We start from the raw sequence: 16,322 nt of genomic DNA on the forward strand, positions 1-16,322 counted from the left end.
GGGCTTCCTTCTTTTAATTCCTTTGGTCAAGGAACTCTTACTACAGCAGGTTTCATTGTGTTGCATGGAGGGAGAAACAGGATACAGTCCTCTATCTTTTTCTAGGACACAGTGTTTACCATCTTGCTATTGGCATTAAGAGTAGTTTATTCACATGACTTTCCTAAGTGAACTATTTTCTAGAAATATTCTCAGAAAACAATACCTGTTTCTGACCACAGGGTAACTGATCAAGTCAAAAGGGAAAAAAAGAAGGCAAAGAGAAATGTTTTCTCTGGGGGTCAGCACAGCACAGCTGGTTACATCCATCAGTGGGACTTTATGCCTTCCTTTCTATCCAATATCAGGTAGGAACCACTCCCAGAGTAGATCTTACACTGAAGTCAACACAACTTGTTTATTAACATTAAGTTACTATGCGGAATTTCATCCAAGTCTCTTTTAAAACTCACATTTCACATTTCAAAGTCAATGGTTATAGACCTTAAGGATAGTGAATCCTGAAAGCTGGCGAGTGTCATATTCTATGTGCCATGGAGGTCACAGAGTTAGAGCCACAGTCTCTTTTACCTGGTGATAAATTCTCAGTTATTCATTCTGCAAAACTTGGTCCAAATTGTGTGGCTTTTTCATCATTTGGCTCCTCGTCTTAAAAAAGAAATGCTACTGACAAAAATAAATTGCATCAACTTGGAATTTTATAAGACTATTCCATATCCAGACTATCCCATATGGCAGATTAGATGCTGTAAATGACTCTCCCAATAAAATAAATAAAATGTTGGATAAAAATATCTTTTAAAACTCCTGAGATGCAAGAAAGTAAGAAATATTCAGACCTTTAAACCAAGTCAAAGCACTCTCTGACAGCAAGTAACAGACTGACTCTCCCTGGGATCTCCAGCCTGAATTCATATTGTCACTGTGATCCAAAAATACAAAAAACAAAACAAAACAAAACAAAAAAAAAAACAAAGTTAAGCAAAAAATGTTATTCAAAGTGGTGATATTGTTCCTTAGATGTCTAGCAAAAGAAAATAAAATCCAGGCCTCAAAATTTTGCATAGATAAATATCCAAGGAAAAGGAATAACTCAGTTGAATATTGCAAAATATAAGGAAGCAAGGCGCCATGAATAAGAGATGGCAGAAACAACAGGGAAAAAAGATCCCAAAAGTCTTCTGATGTTGGAACTATCAGGCACAGAATATAAAATAACTATATCTAATATGTTTAAAGGAATAGAAGTGAAGACTCAAAATATGAGGAAAGAACATGAGACTCTAGAGATGCACGAAAAGATTTTTAAAGGAAGCAAATAAAATTTCTAGAAGTCAAAAATTGAATTGATAAAAAGATCAAAAGAGAGGCACCTGGATGGCTCAGTTGGCTGAGCGTGTGACTCTTGATTTCAGCTCAGGTCATGATCCCAGGGCCATGGGATTCAGCCCCGCATGGGGCTCTGAGCTGAGCATGGAGCCTGCTTGGGATTCTCTCTCTCTCTCTCTCTCTCTCTCTCTCGTTCTCTCTAACTTCACAGAATTGTTAAAAGACACAGATCTGGTAAAAATAAACCAAACTAAAAAACAAAATGAGAGGAAAAAAGTCTGTACCTAGTTACAGCTGCAAACACCAAAAGATAAAAAGACATGCAGAGAGAAGACACATTACCCACAATAGAATAATAATTACTCACAATGAAATACCAATTAGGCCAACACCTGACTTTTCAACAGCAATGATGGAGGCCAGAAAATAATGGAATAATATCTTTGATAGGCTTTGATAAAACAGCTGTCAATCTATTAGTCTATACCCTTGAAGAACTAGGGAGAATTAAAATACATTTTCAGACAAATAAAAACTGAAACACTTTGCTACCAAAAGAACTCACTGAAGGAGTTTCAGAGGAAGGACTCAGTTGCAAAAGAAATGGTATTCAAAGACATCAGGACATCAGTGACTGTTTGTAATAACTGATAACATTGGTTGTAATGTAATAAAAGTCAATAGTAATAATTGGCCTCAAACACTGTGATAGTAACTTATAAATAGTGAGGGGTGGTCAGAATTAAAACATTCTAAGGGCTTTGCATTTTTTTAAAGTAAAAATGCTGAATAACTAAAGTCTGACAACTATTCCATTAAAATAGTCGGAATAACCACAAAAATAAAAAACAGAGTATACTAAAAAAAAACACAGTGTATTACTTTTGAGTTAGTACACGTGAAAAAAATCAAATAAGAGGAAAGGAAAACTGCATGAATTTGAAAGGCAACAATATGAGGAGGGGAGGCAGAAAAGGTCACACAAAGAGCTATAATCCGAATATTTCAATAACCATAATAAATGAAAATGTATTGATTTTTTCCATTAAGAGAAGGCAAATGTCAGACTAGATTTTTAAAAATCCAGCTATCTAGGGGCACCTGGCTGACTCAGGAGAGCATGCGACTCTTGATCTCAGGGTGGTGAGCTCAAACCTGGTGTGGTGCCTACCTTAAAAAAATAAAAATAAAACTTCAGCTTCTTAAAGCTGGTACTCCAAAAATGTAAGAATACAGAAAGTTTGAAAATCAATGGAAACCAAACTGATAATCAATGAAATAAATCATTCACTGTCTCGTCTCCGAATTTTCTAGTTTTGAAATTAAACTAAAAAGAAATGACCCCCACAGTCACCATAAATAAACACTTACTAGGCAATGCTACATGCAGGTATGTGCTGCTGAGGCACTCAGGGAAGAAAAAGAAGCAAACTCTAAACTTTAGAAGTTCAAAACGTCATGAATTCTCTAGCCATAGATTTTGTAATGGCATGGTTTTTATATCTTGCATAGAAAGTGTCCTTTTCTTTTGGAAAAAGTACCTTAAGATCAAGATTTTGAAAGTATGGGATCATCCTCTATTGTTTACTTCTGTTTTTTTTTTAATTTTTTAATATTAAAAAATTTTTTAATGTTTATTTATTTTTGAGAGATAGAGCACGAGTGAGGGAGGGGCAGAGAAGAGGGAGACACAGAATCTGAAGCTCCAGGCTCTGAGCTGTCAGCACAGAGCCTGATGTGGGGCTTGAAGTCATGAACTGTGAGATCATGACCTGAGCCGAAGTTGGATGTTTAACCGACTGAGCCACCCAGGTGACCCTATTGTTTACTTCTTTGATCATCTTGTTCACCAAAAAGAATACAGAATCTTAAACTCTGGCAACACCTACCTTTCTTAAATTATAATTGCTATCACTTGTTTCAGAAAATAGAGGTGGGGGGGAGAAAACCCACCAAAGTTCCTACATATTTAAATGGACAGTAGCTTTGTAAGTGACCCAATTGCATATTCACAAGCTATCCACTAATCTGTTTCAAGATTTCTTGATATAATTTTTTTAAATATTTATTTATTTCTGAGACACAGAGAGACAGAGCATGAGTTGGGGAGGGGTAGAGAAAGAGGGAGACAAAGAATCCAAAGCAGGCTCCAGACTCTGAGCTGTCAGCACAGAGCCTGACCCAGGGCTCGAACTCACAGACCGTGAGATCATAACCTGAGCCCAAGTCAGTCGCTCAACCAACTGAGCCACCCAGGCGCCCCGTTTCAGGATTTCTTTAAGAGTGTGTGTGATAAAATGGAATTTGAAGTGTTCCATCTCTTCAACCCTCTCGAGTCACTGAAGTGCTTCCCTCTTGAGACCCAAGTAAGCAAGAGTAGTTACTTCTGTTAATGCTCTTAAGATTGCCACAAAGGAGAACAATTCACTCTAGTAATGTTCATGACACCTCTAACTCATGAAATGCAAGACCTGAAAGGCACCATAGGGAGTTTTGAGTCTGACCCTTCTTCACTTAACAACTGAAAATCTGAAACCCAGAGAAACGAAATGATTTTCCCTAGGTGTCCCAGCTGTTTAATTGCATTAGGGACAAGAACCCAGATCTAACTCCCTCCAATTCGAAAACATTCTACCACTTTCCATTTATCATTCTTTGGGTAAAACCTAATTTTTTAAAAATTTTGAATCTGGTATATTTAACACACAGTGTTATGTTTGTTTCAGGTGTACAATATAGTGATTTGACAATTGCATACATCATCCGGTGCTCATCAAGTGCATGCCTTAATCCCCATCACCAATTTCACCCATCCCCCCACCCCCTCCCCTCTGGTAACCATCAGTTTGTTCTCTGTAGTTAAGAGTCTGTTTCTTGGACGGGGCGCCTGGGTGGCTCAGTCGGTTAAGTGTCCGACTTCGGCTCAGGTCATGATCTCACAGTTGGTGGCTTCGAGCCCTGCATTAGGCTCTGTGCTGACAGCTCAGAGCCTGGAGCCTGTTTCAGATTCTGTGTCTCCCTCTCTCTCTGCCCCTCCCCCGTTCACACTCTGTCTCTGTCTCAAGAATAAATAAACATTAAAAAAAATAAAAGAGTCTATTTCTTGGTTTGTCTCTCTCTCTCTCCCTTTGCTCATTTGTTTTGTTTCTTAAACTCCACATCTGAATGAAATCATATGGTATTTGTCTTTCTCTGACTGACCTATTCTGTATTACAATTTTAAATACCTAACGAGAAGAGTACAAACTGTCGACTGGAGGGAGCTTTCTATTTCCCAGACTCATCAGAATGATGGATTCTAACTTTCTTGGGTCATTATCTCCAAGATGCTACAGTGAAGCAAATGGCAATTTGTCCAGATCCACATTCCCTTTCATTCCTTCCTGGCACCATCATTGTATTCATAGGGAGTTCAAAGACGAACCTCAGAGCCCCAGCAGACAGGGGGAAAGGGCAGGGGTGGGTAATTTTCCAAAGGCAGCTTCAAACATGTTGCTAGTACTTTATTACATTCTTTCCCTAGTAATCATCTTACTGAAATGGTCTTTTTATATTTAGACTAGATGAAACCTCTCCTTAGTGTCGACTTTTTCTCTCCTCATCTGAAAGAATGTAGGAGAAATTAAAGAGGATATAAGATAAGTAACTAAAAGGCTTAAAGAATGGGAATGTTTCTTTACAGGAGACAAATGAGGTGAAAAAGAGACAGCTAGGTGGCGATTTAAATGCAGAAAAAATACAGTGAGAGGTACTGTAAGATTGTCTCATTGAAAAGCAACATGTTAATCTTTAAGGTAGCTTCAAATTTAGAGTTCTGTATTATTATATTGCCACTAATAATAATAATAAGCTATATACTTGAAAAATTCTGTAAGTATGTGATTAGCTTTGTAAGAAAATGTCAGTGTATTTTTCAAATTGCCTGTGCCATTTTGCAACTCCATGAGCAATGTATGAGAGTTCCAATTTTGCCACATCATTGCTAGCACTTGGTATTGTCAACTTAAATTTTTTTAGCCATTTTAGTAATTATGTGCTTTTTGTATCCTATTTAAAAATTCTTTGCCTAATGCAAGGTCATAAAGGTGTTCCCTAAGTTTTCTCTGGAAGTTTTATAGCTTTAACTCTTATACTCAAGTGTAACCTTGATTTTTTCCTCTGAAATTTAGTGCACAAGACCAAGGAATGGGCCCAGGAATCCTTTGGAGGAAATATGGAGAGCATTGGCAATAGTTGTTAAGGTGAGTAATATATAAACATATATGTATTTGCAATTTATAAATAAAACCAATAATCATTTCAACATTTCTTGACATTCTGTGTGTAATACAGATTTTCCTCGATTTATAATGGGGTTATGACCTGACAAACCCATTGTAACTTGAAAAGATTGTACGTCAAAAGTGCATTTAATACACTTAACCTGCCTTACGTCGTAGCTTAGCCTAGCCCACTTTAAATGTGATCGGAACACTTACATTAACCTACAGTTGGGAAAATCATCTAATACAAAGCCCATTTCATAATAAAGTGTTGACTGTCTCATGTAATGTATTGCGTGTTGCATTGAAACGGTTGTACGGGTACGAGTGGTTGCATAAGTGAAGCAGTTGTTTACCCTCATGACCGGGACCTGCGGCTGCTGCTGTCTGAAATCATGAGACAGGGTCACACTGCATAGCCTGGGAAAAGATCCAGATTCTAAATTCAAAGTATGGTTTCTTTTTTTTTATTAAGTTTTATTTATTTCTTTTGAGAGAGACAGAGATGGCGCACAAGCAGGGGAAGGGCAGAGAGAGAGGGAGAGAGGGGATCCCAAGCAGGCTCCACACCAGCAGCACAGACCCCAATGCTGGGCTCAAACTCATAAATCATGTGATCACCACCTGAGGTGAAATCAAGAGTCGGACGCTTAACCAACTGAGCCATCCAGGAGCCCCTCAAAGTATGGTTTCTATGGACTGCATACGGCTTTCAAACCATCATAAAGTTGAACCATTGTAAATCAAACCATCGTAAGTTGGGGACCATCTGTACACACAACCATGAATTGTGGGCAAGGACGACTGTCAAGAAGTAGTAGACCCACTGACTTCTTTCTCATGCATTACCATTTATTTAAAGAGATGAGGCCAAAGAATTTGAATACTGATTCCAGGGGAATTCTACCAAACATTTAAGGAAGAGTTAACACCTGTTCTCTTGAAGCTGTTCCAAAAAATAGAAATGGAAGGAAAACTTCCAAACTCTTTCTATGAAGCCAGCATTACCTTGATTCCAAAACCAGACAGAGACCCCACTAAAAAGGAGAACTATAGACCAATTTCCCTGATGAACATGGATGCAAAAATCCTCAACAAGGTATTAGCCAACTAGCTCCAACAATGCATTAAAAAAATCATTCACCACGACCAAGTGGGATTTATACCTGGGAAGCAGGGCTGGTTCAATATCCGCAAAACAATTAACGTGATTCATCACATCAATAAAAGAAAGGACAAGAACCATATGATCCTCTCAATAGATGCAGAGAAAGCATTTGACAAAATACAGCATCATTTCTTGATAAAAACCCTCAAGAAAGTAGGGGTAGAACGATCAAACCTCAAGATCATAAAAGCCATATATGAACGACCCAACACTAATATCATTCTCAATGGGGAAAAACTGAAAGCTTTCCCCATAAGGTCAGGAACAAGACAGAGATGTCCACTCTCACCACTGTTATTCAACATAGTCTTGGAAGTCTTAGCCTCTGCAATCAGACAACACAAAGAAATAAAAGGCATCCAAATCAGCCAGGAGGAAGTCAAACTTTCACTCATCGCAGATGACATGATATTCTATATGGAAAGCCCAAAAGATTCCACCAAAAAACTGCTAGAATTGATTCATGACTTCAGCAAAGTGGCAGGATATAAAATCAATGCACAGAAATCGGTTGCATTCCTATACACTGACAATGAAGCAACAGAAAGAGAAATCAAGCAATCAATCCCATTTACAGTTGCACCAAAAACCCTAAAATACCTAGGAATAAATCTAAACAAAGAGGTGAAAAATCTATACACTGAAAACTATAGAAAGCTTATGAAAGAAATTGAGGAAGGCATAAAAAAATGGAAAAAGATTCCATGCTCCTGGATAGGAAGAACAAATATTGTTCAAATGTCGATACTACCCAAAGCGATCTACATATTCAATGCAATCCCTATCAAAATAACACCAGCATTCTTCACAGAGCTAAAACAATCCTAAAATTTGTATGGAACCAGAAAAGACCCCGAATAGCCAAAGCAATCTTGAAAAAGAAAACCAAAGCAGGAGGCATCATAATCCCAGACTTCAAGCTATACTAGAAAGCTGTAATCATCAAGACAGTATGGTACTGGCACAAGAACAGACACTCAGATCAATGGAACAAAATAGAGAACACAGAAATGGACCTACAAAATGTATGGGCAACTAATCTTTGACAAAGCAGGAAAGAATATCCAGTGGAATAAAGACAGTCTCTTCAGCAAGTGGTGCTGGGGAAACGGGACAGCGACATGCAGAAGAATGAACCTGGACCACTTTCTTACACCATACACAAAAATAAACTCAAAATGGATGAAAGATCTAAACGTAAGACAGGAAGCCATCAAAATCCTCGAGGAGAAAGCAGGCAAAAACCTCTTTGATGTTGGCCACAGGAACTTCTTACTCAACACATCTCCAGAGGCAAGGGAAACAAAAGCAAAAATAAACTGCTGGGACCTCATCAAAATAAAAAGCTTCTGCACAGCAAAGGAAACAATCAGCAAAACCAAAAGGCAATCGATGGAGTGGGAGAAGATATTTGCAAATGACATATCAGATAAAGGGTTAGTATCCAAAATCTATAAAGAGCTTATCAAACTCAACATCCAAAAAACAAATAATCCAGTGAAGAAATGGGAAAAAGACATGAATAGACACTTCTCCAAAGAAGACATCCAGATGGCCAACCGACACATGAAAAAATGCTCAACATCACTCATCATCAGGGAAATACAAATCAAAACCACAATGAGATACCACCTCATACCTGTCAGAATGGCTAAAATTAACAACTCAGGCAACAACAGATGTTGGCGAGGATGCGGAGAAAGAGGTTCTCTTTTGTATTGTTGGTGGGAATGCAAGCTGGTACAGCCACTCTAGAAAACAGTATAAAGATTCCTCAAAAAACTAAAAATAGAGCTACCCTACGACCCAGCAATTGCACTACTAGGTATTTATCCAAGGGATCCAGGTATGCTGTTTTGAAGGGACACATGCACCCCAATGTTTATAGCAGCACTAGCAACAATAGCCAAAGTATGGAAAGAGCCCAAATGTCCATTGATGGATGAATGGATAAAGAAGAAGCGGTATATATATACAATGGAGTATTACTTGGCAATCAAAAACAATGAAATCTTGCCATTTGCAACTACGCCAATGGAACTGGAGGGTATTACGCTAAGTGAAATTAGTCAGTCAGAGAAAGACAAATATCATATGACTTCATTCGTATGAGGACTTTAAGAGACAAAACAGATGAACATAAGGGAAGGGAAGCAAAAATAATATAAAAACAGGGAGGGAGACAAAGTATAAGAGACTCATAAATATGGAGAAAAAACTGAGGGTTACTGGAGGGGTTGTGGGAGGAGGGGTGGGCTAAATGGGTAAGGGGCACTAAGGAATCTACTCCTGAAGTCATTGTTGCACTATATGCTAACTAATTTTGATGTAAATTAAAGAAAATAAAATTAAAATAAAAGAATTTGAATAATGAAAATGGTTTAAAAACAGCACACATTTAATGGAGAAGCATAAGGTTAGACCAGTCATTCTCCTTTGGAAAGGAGTTATATTCCTCTATGGCTAAGGAGATTCTTCAGATTATACAGGTCCCCACATCCATATGCTGAGGTTCTGGTACAAACTCTTTCTTCACCCATTGAGAATAGATGCATACTGAGCCACTGTTACAAAAGAACATATTTGATCTCTCAGATAAGTTGCTATGGGGAAAAGTCGTGAACTCTTATAAGAAGTGTCTAGTGACTCATGGATAGGTTTAAACTGGTCTTGAAGAAAGCATAGGGTTTGGATGGACAGAGAAGATGGAAATCATTTCAAATATGATACTTGATAGAGGGGCAGGAAATTAACCATGAGATATTCACATTCCTGTGGGGCACAAGTTAAGGAAGGGAGATAAGTCTGAAAGGATAGATTATGGTGAAATCGTGGAATATGAACTCCATAAATTAGTCATTTTGTCTACCTTATTTACTTCTGTATGTCCAGCATCTGGAACAGTGCCTTGCATATTATAGGCCTTCATGTATGTTGAATGAATGAGGTCTTGAATGTCAAATTTAACATTTAGGACATTATCTTCCAGCATCTAGACAGTGGAGAATAACTGGTGGTATTAATGGAGATATGCACCCAGAGTTCCAGCAGGGGATCGAGATGAAGCTATAGGAAGCAAGGGTATAGGGGGAAGGCAAAAGTTAAGAACTCCTAAAAATGTTCAGACAGAGGGTGAGGAGAAAGAAAATCCAGGAAGATAAAGAAGCACTGTTAGATAATAAACAGAACAAACATAAAATATCACTTTATAATTTACAAACTCTCTCTTATGCATGATAACACGTAGGGCAGGCATTGCTTCTCCCATTTTACAGAGGTAGAATAATAATATAAACATTAACAAAGTAGAGGTAAAAAAAAAAAAAAAGAGCCAAACCAATTGCAGAAACTAAAAGTAGTACTAAGAATAACTGGCTAGGGGCGCCTGGGTGGCTCAGTCGGTTGAGCCTGGGCTCAGGTCATGATCTCACAGTTCGTGAGTTCGAGCTTCGCTTCAGGCTCTGCTGACAGCTTGGGGTTGGGGCCTGCTTCAGATTTCGTATCTCCCTCTCTCTCTCTGCCCCTCCCCTGCACACACTTGGCCCTTTCTCTCAAAAATAAATAAACATTTAAAAAATTAAAAAAAAAAAAAGAATAACAGGCTAGGGAGTGCCTGCCTGGCTCAGTCAGTATAGCATGCAACTCTTGATCTCGGGGTTGTGAGTTCAAGCCCCATGTTGGGTATAAAGCTTACTTTAAAAAAAAATCAACTGGATTTAGTAAAAATTAAAAAACAAAGTACAGGTTAATCAGTCTGGATCCAATCGGGAAATAGAAAACACACACTAATTTGAACAGAGGAGGTTATATATAAAGAGTTATTATTAAACTAGAATAGGAGAGTAACTACTTTAAAAGATGTAAAAAGAGGGGAGTCTGGGTGACTCAGTTGGTTGAGTGTCCAATTCTTGATTTGGCTCAGGTCATGACCTCAGGGGCCTGGAATCAAGCCTTCCATTGGGCTCCTCGCTGAGCATGGAGCCTGCTTGAGATTCTCCCTCTCTCTCTCTCCCTCCACCCTTCTCTCCCTCTTGTCTTCGCATGCTCTCTCTCTAAGAAAATAAAAAGTAATAAGTTAAAAACTAAGTTTAAAAAAAAAAGACGTAAAGAGAACTCAAAAGGATACCTAGGCTGTTGGACAGTGTCCAAGGAAGGGAAAACTTGGAGGAAGGCCCACTCCCCAAGCCTGGGTTTTAGACCTCATTAGAGAAGGTATGGTTACCCCCATGGAATAGCAGGGAAGTTTGCTGGGTTGCCTGAGCCAAAGCTGATCCACAGCTATTAGGCTGTGGGCAACAACCCTCTAGGGCACAGATGAGCCAAGGCTGGTCGGATGGTGCACAGAGAGAGTCCAGCTGCCACTGCTGACAGGAGGTCTGGAACAATCCAGCGTTGATGTCAAAGAGTCGTGAAGTGGTCAATTTGGCCTGGACCTCACTGCAAGATCACCAAGGGATGGTGTATGGCTGGTGCAGAGTGTCTCCAGATATCCCCCTCTACACAACATTGATGCACCTTTAAGCAGGAGTTTAACAAAGAAAATCATAGCGCACTGACACCAGAAGCCTCCTTCTTCCTGCAGCATCTCTCCCGTCCCCTCTACTGGCATTGTGCTCACCATAATAAAGAAATGCTATAAACAGCAATACATTAGCACAGAATAGATATAGGAACTGAAAAGGAATAAATTGGTGGCTTGCACCATGGATTATTTGACATTTTCAAGAGTGCCTGTATACAACTGAGCTGTTCTGAGCTGAACTGGGGTGCTGAGAGAGGATTGAGAGGGAGGGGGAGTGGAAGGAGTAGAGTAGGTAGCTGAAGGTTGACATAGCAACTCTAGAGCAAAGTGAGAGATTTTATGTCCCAGCATTTCCGTATAAAATCCCAGAAAACAGGAAAAGATTCTGATAAACCGAGCCCAGGTCTCCTACCCAAACCTGGTCTTTCCCTGTGGCAAGAGGCACTGAGTATCATGATTGACCAAGCCTGAGTCAGTCGCTCACCCCTTTGGCCACAGAGCTGAGTCACTGTGATTGACAGCTATATCAGACAGATCATCATAAGGTGGGAGAGGGAAATTTTCCCAAAGGGAGAGTGTTATGACCAAAAGAGGGACAGAGATGCTGGTGTCTATTACAGGGATGAAAATGGGATAAAGCTGTCTCTGAAAAGGGCTTTTTGTTGTTGTTGTTGTTTTGTGTTTCTGTTTTGTTTTGTTTTGTTTTTACTGTATTGTTACATTAATTCATTCTTTTAAGAGTCCCGTATTAATCTTAGGGCAGAGCTGGATGGAGGTCATGACAGGAAGCAGTGCAAAGTGAATGCTACATCAGAATGCGTCAGTAGTCTCCCTCTCTGACTCCTCTGACAGTCACCACAGAGCAGTCAATGTTTTGAGATAGTAGAATTTTTATTTTAATTCTCCATTAATTGATGTGAATGATATATAAAAACAAAGCGATTCTAAACCTTAAATATTTCTCTGAAGATAGATAAAATCTATTTCCCCCTTCCCAAGAAGTACGCATGGGTTGAACTCCAATGTTGCTGCTTTTGTTTTGCAATGGTCTGAAGTTCAGGACAGTGAAATCCAGTTACCCAACTGGAGTTAACTATACCAAGGCAATGGATACCAGCAAGAAAGGTGTGGAAAACAATGCCGGTACCCATTTGTTCCTCGGTTGGATCAGAAGAGTTTCAGTGATACCAAATCTTGTGCTGGTTGTGACATCTGTGTCCATGAATATGCTGACTGTGACTGGGCACCCTTCATATGAAGAGATCTGAGTTCTTCATGGCATGCCAGATGCAGTTGCTATTATTGGATAATCATCCAATTTCTCCATATGCCTTCCAAGGGAAAACGAGTCAATTTCAGGTAAGCATCTAAGGAGCTCTTACTTATCTGCTCAGCATTGTTTCTTTATAGATACTAAAAATAAATAGGGCAAAAATTTTCCAACTTGATCCCTTTAATAATTTATATGTAGGTGTCTCAGAGCACTAAGAAAATTAAACTGTTTTTAAAGGCTGATAAATAACAATCTACTATGAGGAAACCAGTCTGAGAAGAAAAATAATTCAACATTCTAATTTAATAGAATACAGCATTGTTTGACACATCTTAATTGTTAGTCATATTAACTAGTTGCTAGTTATAGTTATATATGTCATATATATTACATATAATATATAGTTATATATAATTACTATATTGTATTTTATATACATATATATATATATATGGTAATTTAAAAAACTTTTTTTGGTGAAATACTTAGCCAAGATTTTTTTTAATTTTTTTAAATATTTATTTATTTTTGAGAGAGAGAGTGCAAGCAGGGGAGGCACAGAGAGAGAGGATGACACAGAATCCGAAGCAGGCTCCGGACTCTGAGCTGTCAGCACAGAGCCCAACAGGGGGATTGAACCTATGAACTGTGAGATCATGACCTGAGCCAAAGTCGGACGCTTCACTGATGAGCCACCCAGGCACCCCTTTAGCAAAGTATTTTAATGAGTTTAATGATTATTTTGTGATTTGTACTCAAAGTTTGTGTTTTTTCTTAAGGACTTTATAAGCCTAAGATGAAAGAATGTTTTTTTTTTAGGGTTTAAAAAAACTGTTTATGATTAAACTTGACAAAGACCTCAATATAGACCTTTAACTCTTGGTACCAAGGCTCTGCCAGAGGGACAGAGCAAGCAAGTTTAAAATCTCTTCCTATTGGCAAGTTCAGACACTGTTTCACGTGTAATTGAACAGGTTACACTCGTTCACAGCATCAAACTTCCAAGATGGCTGGAATTTGGTTCTCCTACGAAGACCTTGCAAGGACTGCCTTTAGAAGATGACGGAAGAGATCATCAAATCGTGGTGCTGGTGTCTGGAGATCTTTGTTTCTAGTGAACACAAATAGCCCCCATCATCTTTACCCTTCATGTGCTGGCTAGAAATGAAGTAAGGGGAGAAAGCTTGTTTTCTTCTCCAAATGGGCAAGTGTCTTCATTCAAAAGTAGCAGGGCAGTTCCGTGTGGTGCTCACCTTATGGACTTAGTCAAAAGAACCAGGCAGGCTTTGGAGAAGTAAAATCTTAGATTAGAGAAAGAGTGAGGAACAGAAGACCATCACAAATGGGAAGAAGAAGAGACATTTCACTGGAATCTTAAAGCAAAGTTTATTGTGGAAATTTATGGAATTGGAAAACTACCTCCTGAAATAAATGAAATCTTGAGAACTTAACTTTTATTTTTCATGTCATTTTACTTTACACTCAGGGACCATGCATTAATTGAAAGCAGTCCTTTCTCTTTTTCTCTTTCAAAAGGCAGTGTCCTGTATACATGCATGCCTTATAAGCACAGAATATGTCTCAATATTATGCTGGCAGTAAGGGAGAGAAACTGGAAGCTGAGCAACCAGTGTGAGGGGGTTAAAAAAGGAGCGCCTGGGGGCTCAGTTAGTTAAGTGCCAGACTTCAGCTCGAGTCATGATTTCATGGTTCGTGAGTTCGGGCCCCAAATTGGAGTTGCTGCCGTCAGCAAAGAGCCCACTTCAGATCTTCTGTCTGCCTCTCTTTCTGTCCCTCCCTGGCCCTCTCAAAAATAAACATTTTTTTTTAAAGTACACTGTGAATTTTATATTGTGCTCATGCAGTATCTATGAAAAATTGATTAAAAAAACAGTTCTACATTTCGATTCTTTTTTATTTTCTTCAAATAATTTTCCAATGTGGAAATAACCATGTCATTTGCTATTCCACTTAACCTAAATTTTTGAAGGTTATCTCTGCAAAGTTGCTTTTAATTTCTAAAAGGATTTTTATGCAAAACTATGAAGATTATAGTTCAGGCCAATAACACTAACTCCGACATAGCAACTCACAATTTGTAAAGTGCTTCCACATATATTATTGCATCTTTTTTTTCATTGTTTTTTTCATTTATTTATTCATTCATTAGATAAGGATTTGGTGAGTGCCCACTATTTGCCAGATCCCCGAACTAGGAATAGGAGATAATATGAATAAACTGCCACTAAGGAACTCAGTCTAATAGTCCAGAAGGGTATGCAAAAATGTAAAAAATGATAACTAAAAAATTAGAATATAGAGTAATGTGTGCAGTTACAGCACCATATATTAGATATAGAGGCTAAATTAGTAGCTTAGTTCAATTTGGGGAAGGATGCTGGCAAAAACTTTTTGGATGAAGTAATGCCCGTGACGGATTTTTAAAGTTGAAGCAGCTAGCTAACTGGGAAAGGAGGAAAGACACTCTAGGTTCAAAGAAGGACTTGTTTCATGGTTACAAAAACCATTGGAATGATTTACAGGTATGGACCTGTTGAATCGGTACAAAAACCAACAGTTACAACAAACCTTGTGTGTTTAGGAAACCACATAAAATTTGGTATTGCTGGAACACAGCACAAGTTGGGGAGTGGCAGGAAATGAGGCTAGAGAAGTTAGCAGAGCCGGGACCTTACAAGGTTTGTGGGCTCCATAACAGTTACCACGTTTGAAAGTCTTGGAGATGAAGGGAGGAAATGGAAGCCTTAAGAATGCATCACAAATATAATCCATTCATTTGACTCTAAAAATAAATAACATGTTCCTATTCTTAAAAGATCTAGAATAATTTTTACACTTTTTTATACTTAATCTTTTGGTTTAGCAAGCCTGCTCATTTCAGTATTAAACTGGTGCTATCCCCCACTCAAAGGCTTTTGGGATCTGTGAGAGTCACTGCTTGAATTTCCACTCAGCATAGCCAAGATCTTCTAGACGTCAGCATCATGACTCAACTCTGAACTGAAACCCAACCATGGGCGCTTCTACTTAAAAAACCACACTGAGCGAAGCACCTGGTTGGCTAGAGCGGTTAAGCATCTGACTCTTGATTTCAGCTGAGGTCATGATCTCACAGTCCATGGGATTCTCTCTCTGCCCCTCCTCCTGCTCACATGCATGCACATACTCTCTCTCTGTCTCTGTCTCTCTCTCTCTCTCTCTCAAAATAAATAAATAAACATTAAAAAAAAGAGAGAGAGACAACACATTTAGTAACTTCAGTGACCACTAACCAGTACTGCCATCTAAAAGGAGATCCCCTGTTGGTCTAGATGCAAAAAATATGAGATAAAGAAATATAACATAGGGGCACCTGGGTGGCTCAGTCAGTTGGGTGTCCAACTTCAGCCCAGGTCATGATCTCACCGTTTAGAGTTTGAGCCTCACATCAGGCTCTGTGCTGACAGCTCAGAGCCTGGAGCCTGTTTCACATTCTGTGTCTCCCTCTCTCTCTGTGCCCTCTCCCCACCCCACCCCCCTCAAAAACAAACTTGAAAAAAAATTTTTAATAAAAATTAAAAAGAAGAAATATAGCAAAGCAAAGTGAAGGGAAGGATGGAAAGAAGAGGATACAGAAAAATAAAAGGAAGGGTGCAAGGGAGAAAAGACACAAGTAAGGTGAAGAGAAGGACACAGGGAAGAAAACAGGGAGGAGAAAGATAAGAAAGGTCCCAGGAAAGGGAAAAGGAAAGAAAGGAACAGGAAAGG

The 16,322-nt window shown here is 38.8% G+C and overlaps 1 long non-coding RNA gene across 1 annotated transcript in view; it reads left to right on the plus strand.

Annotated features, from left to right (window-relative positions):
- The window catches only part of LOC125920185 (uncharacterized), a 51,043-nt gene extending 38,237 nt beyond the window's left edge, over positions 1-12,806 (plus strand). Inside the window, exon 3 of the long non-coding RNA XR_007456979.1 lies at positions 5,499-12,806. This is a non-coding gene — a long non-coding RNA (uncharacterized LOC125920185). The remainder of the gene's footprint in view (positions 1-5,498) is intronic.
- Positions 12,807-16,322: the final 3,516 nt, after the last annotated feature.

Source organism: Panthera uncia, chromosome B4 (assembly GCF_023721935.1).
Source record: "Panthera uncia isolate 11264 chromosome B4, Puncia_PCG_1.0, whole genome shotgun sequence".
NCBI lineage: Eukaryota > Metazoa > Chordata > Mammalia > Carnivora > Felidae > Panthera > Panthera uncia.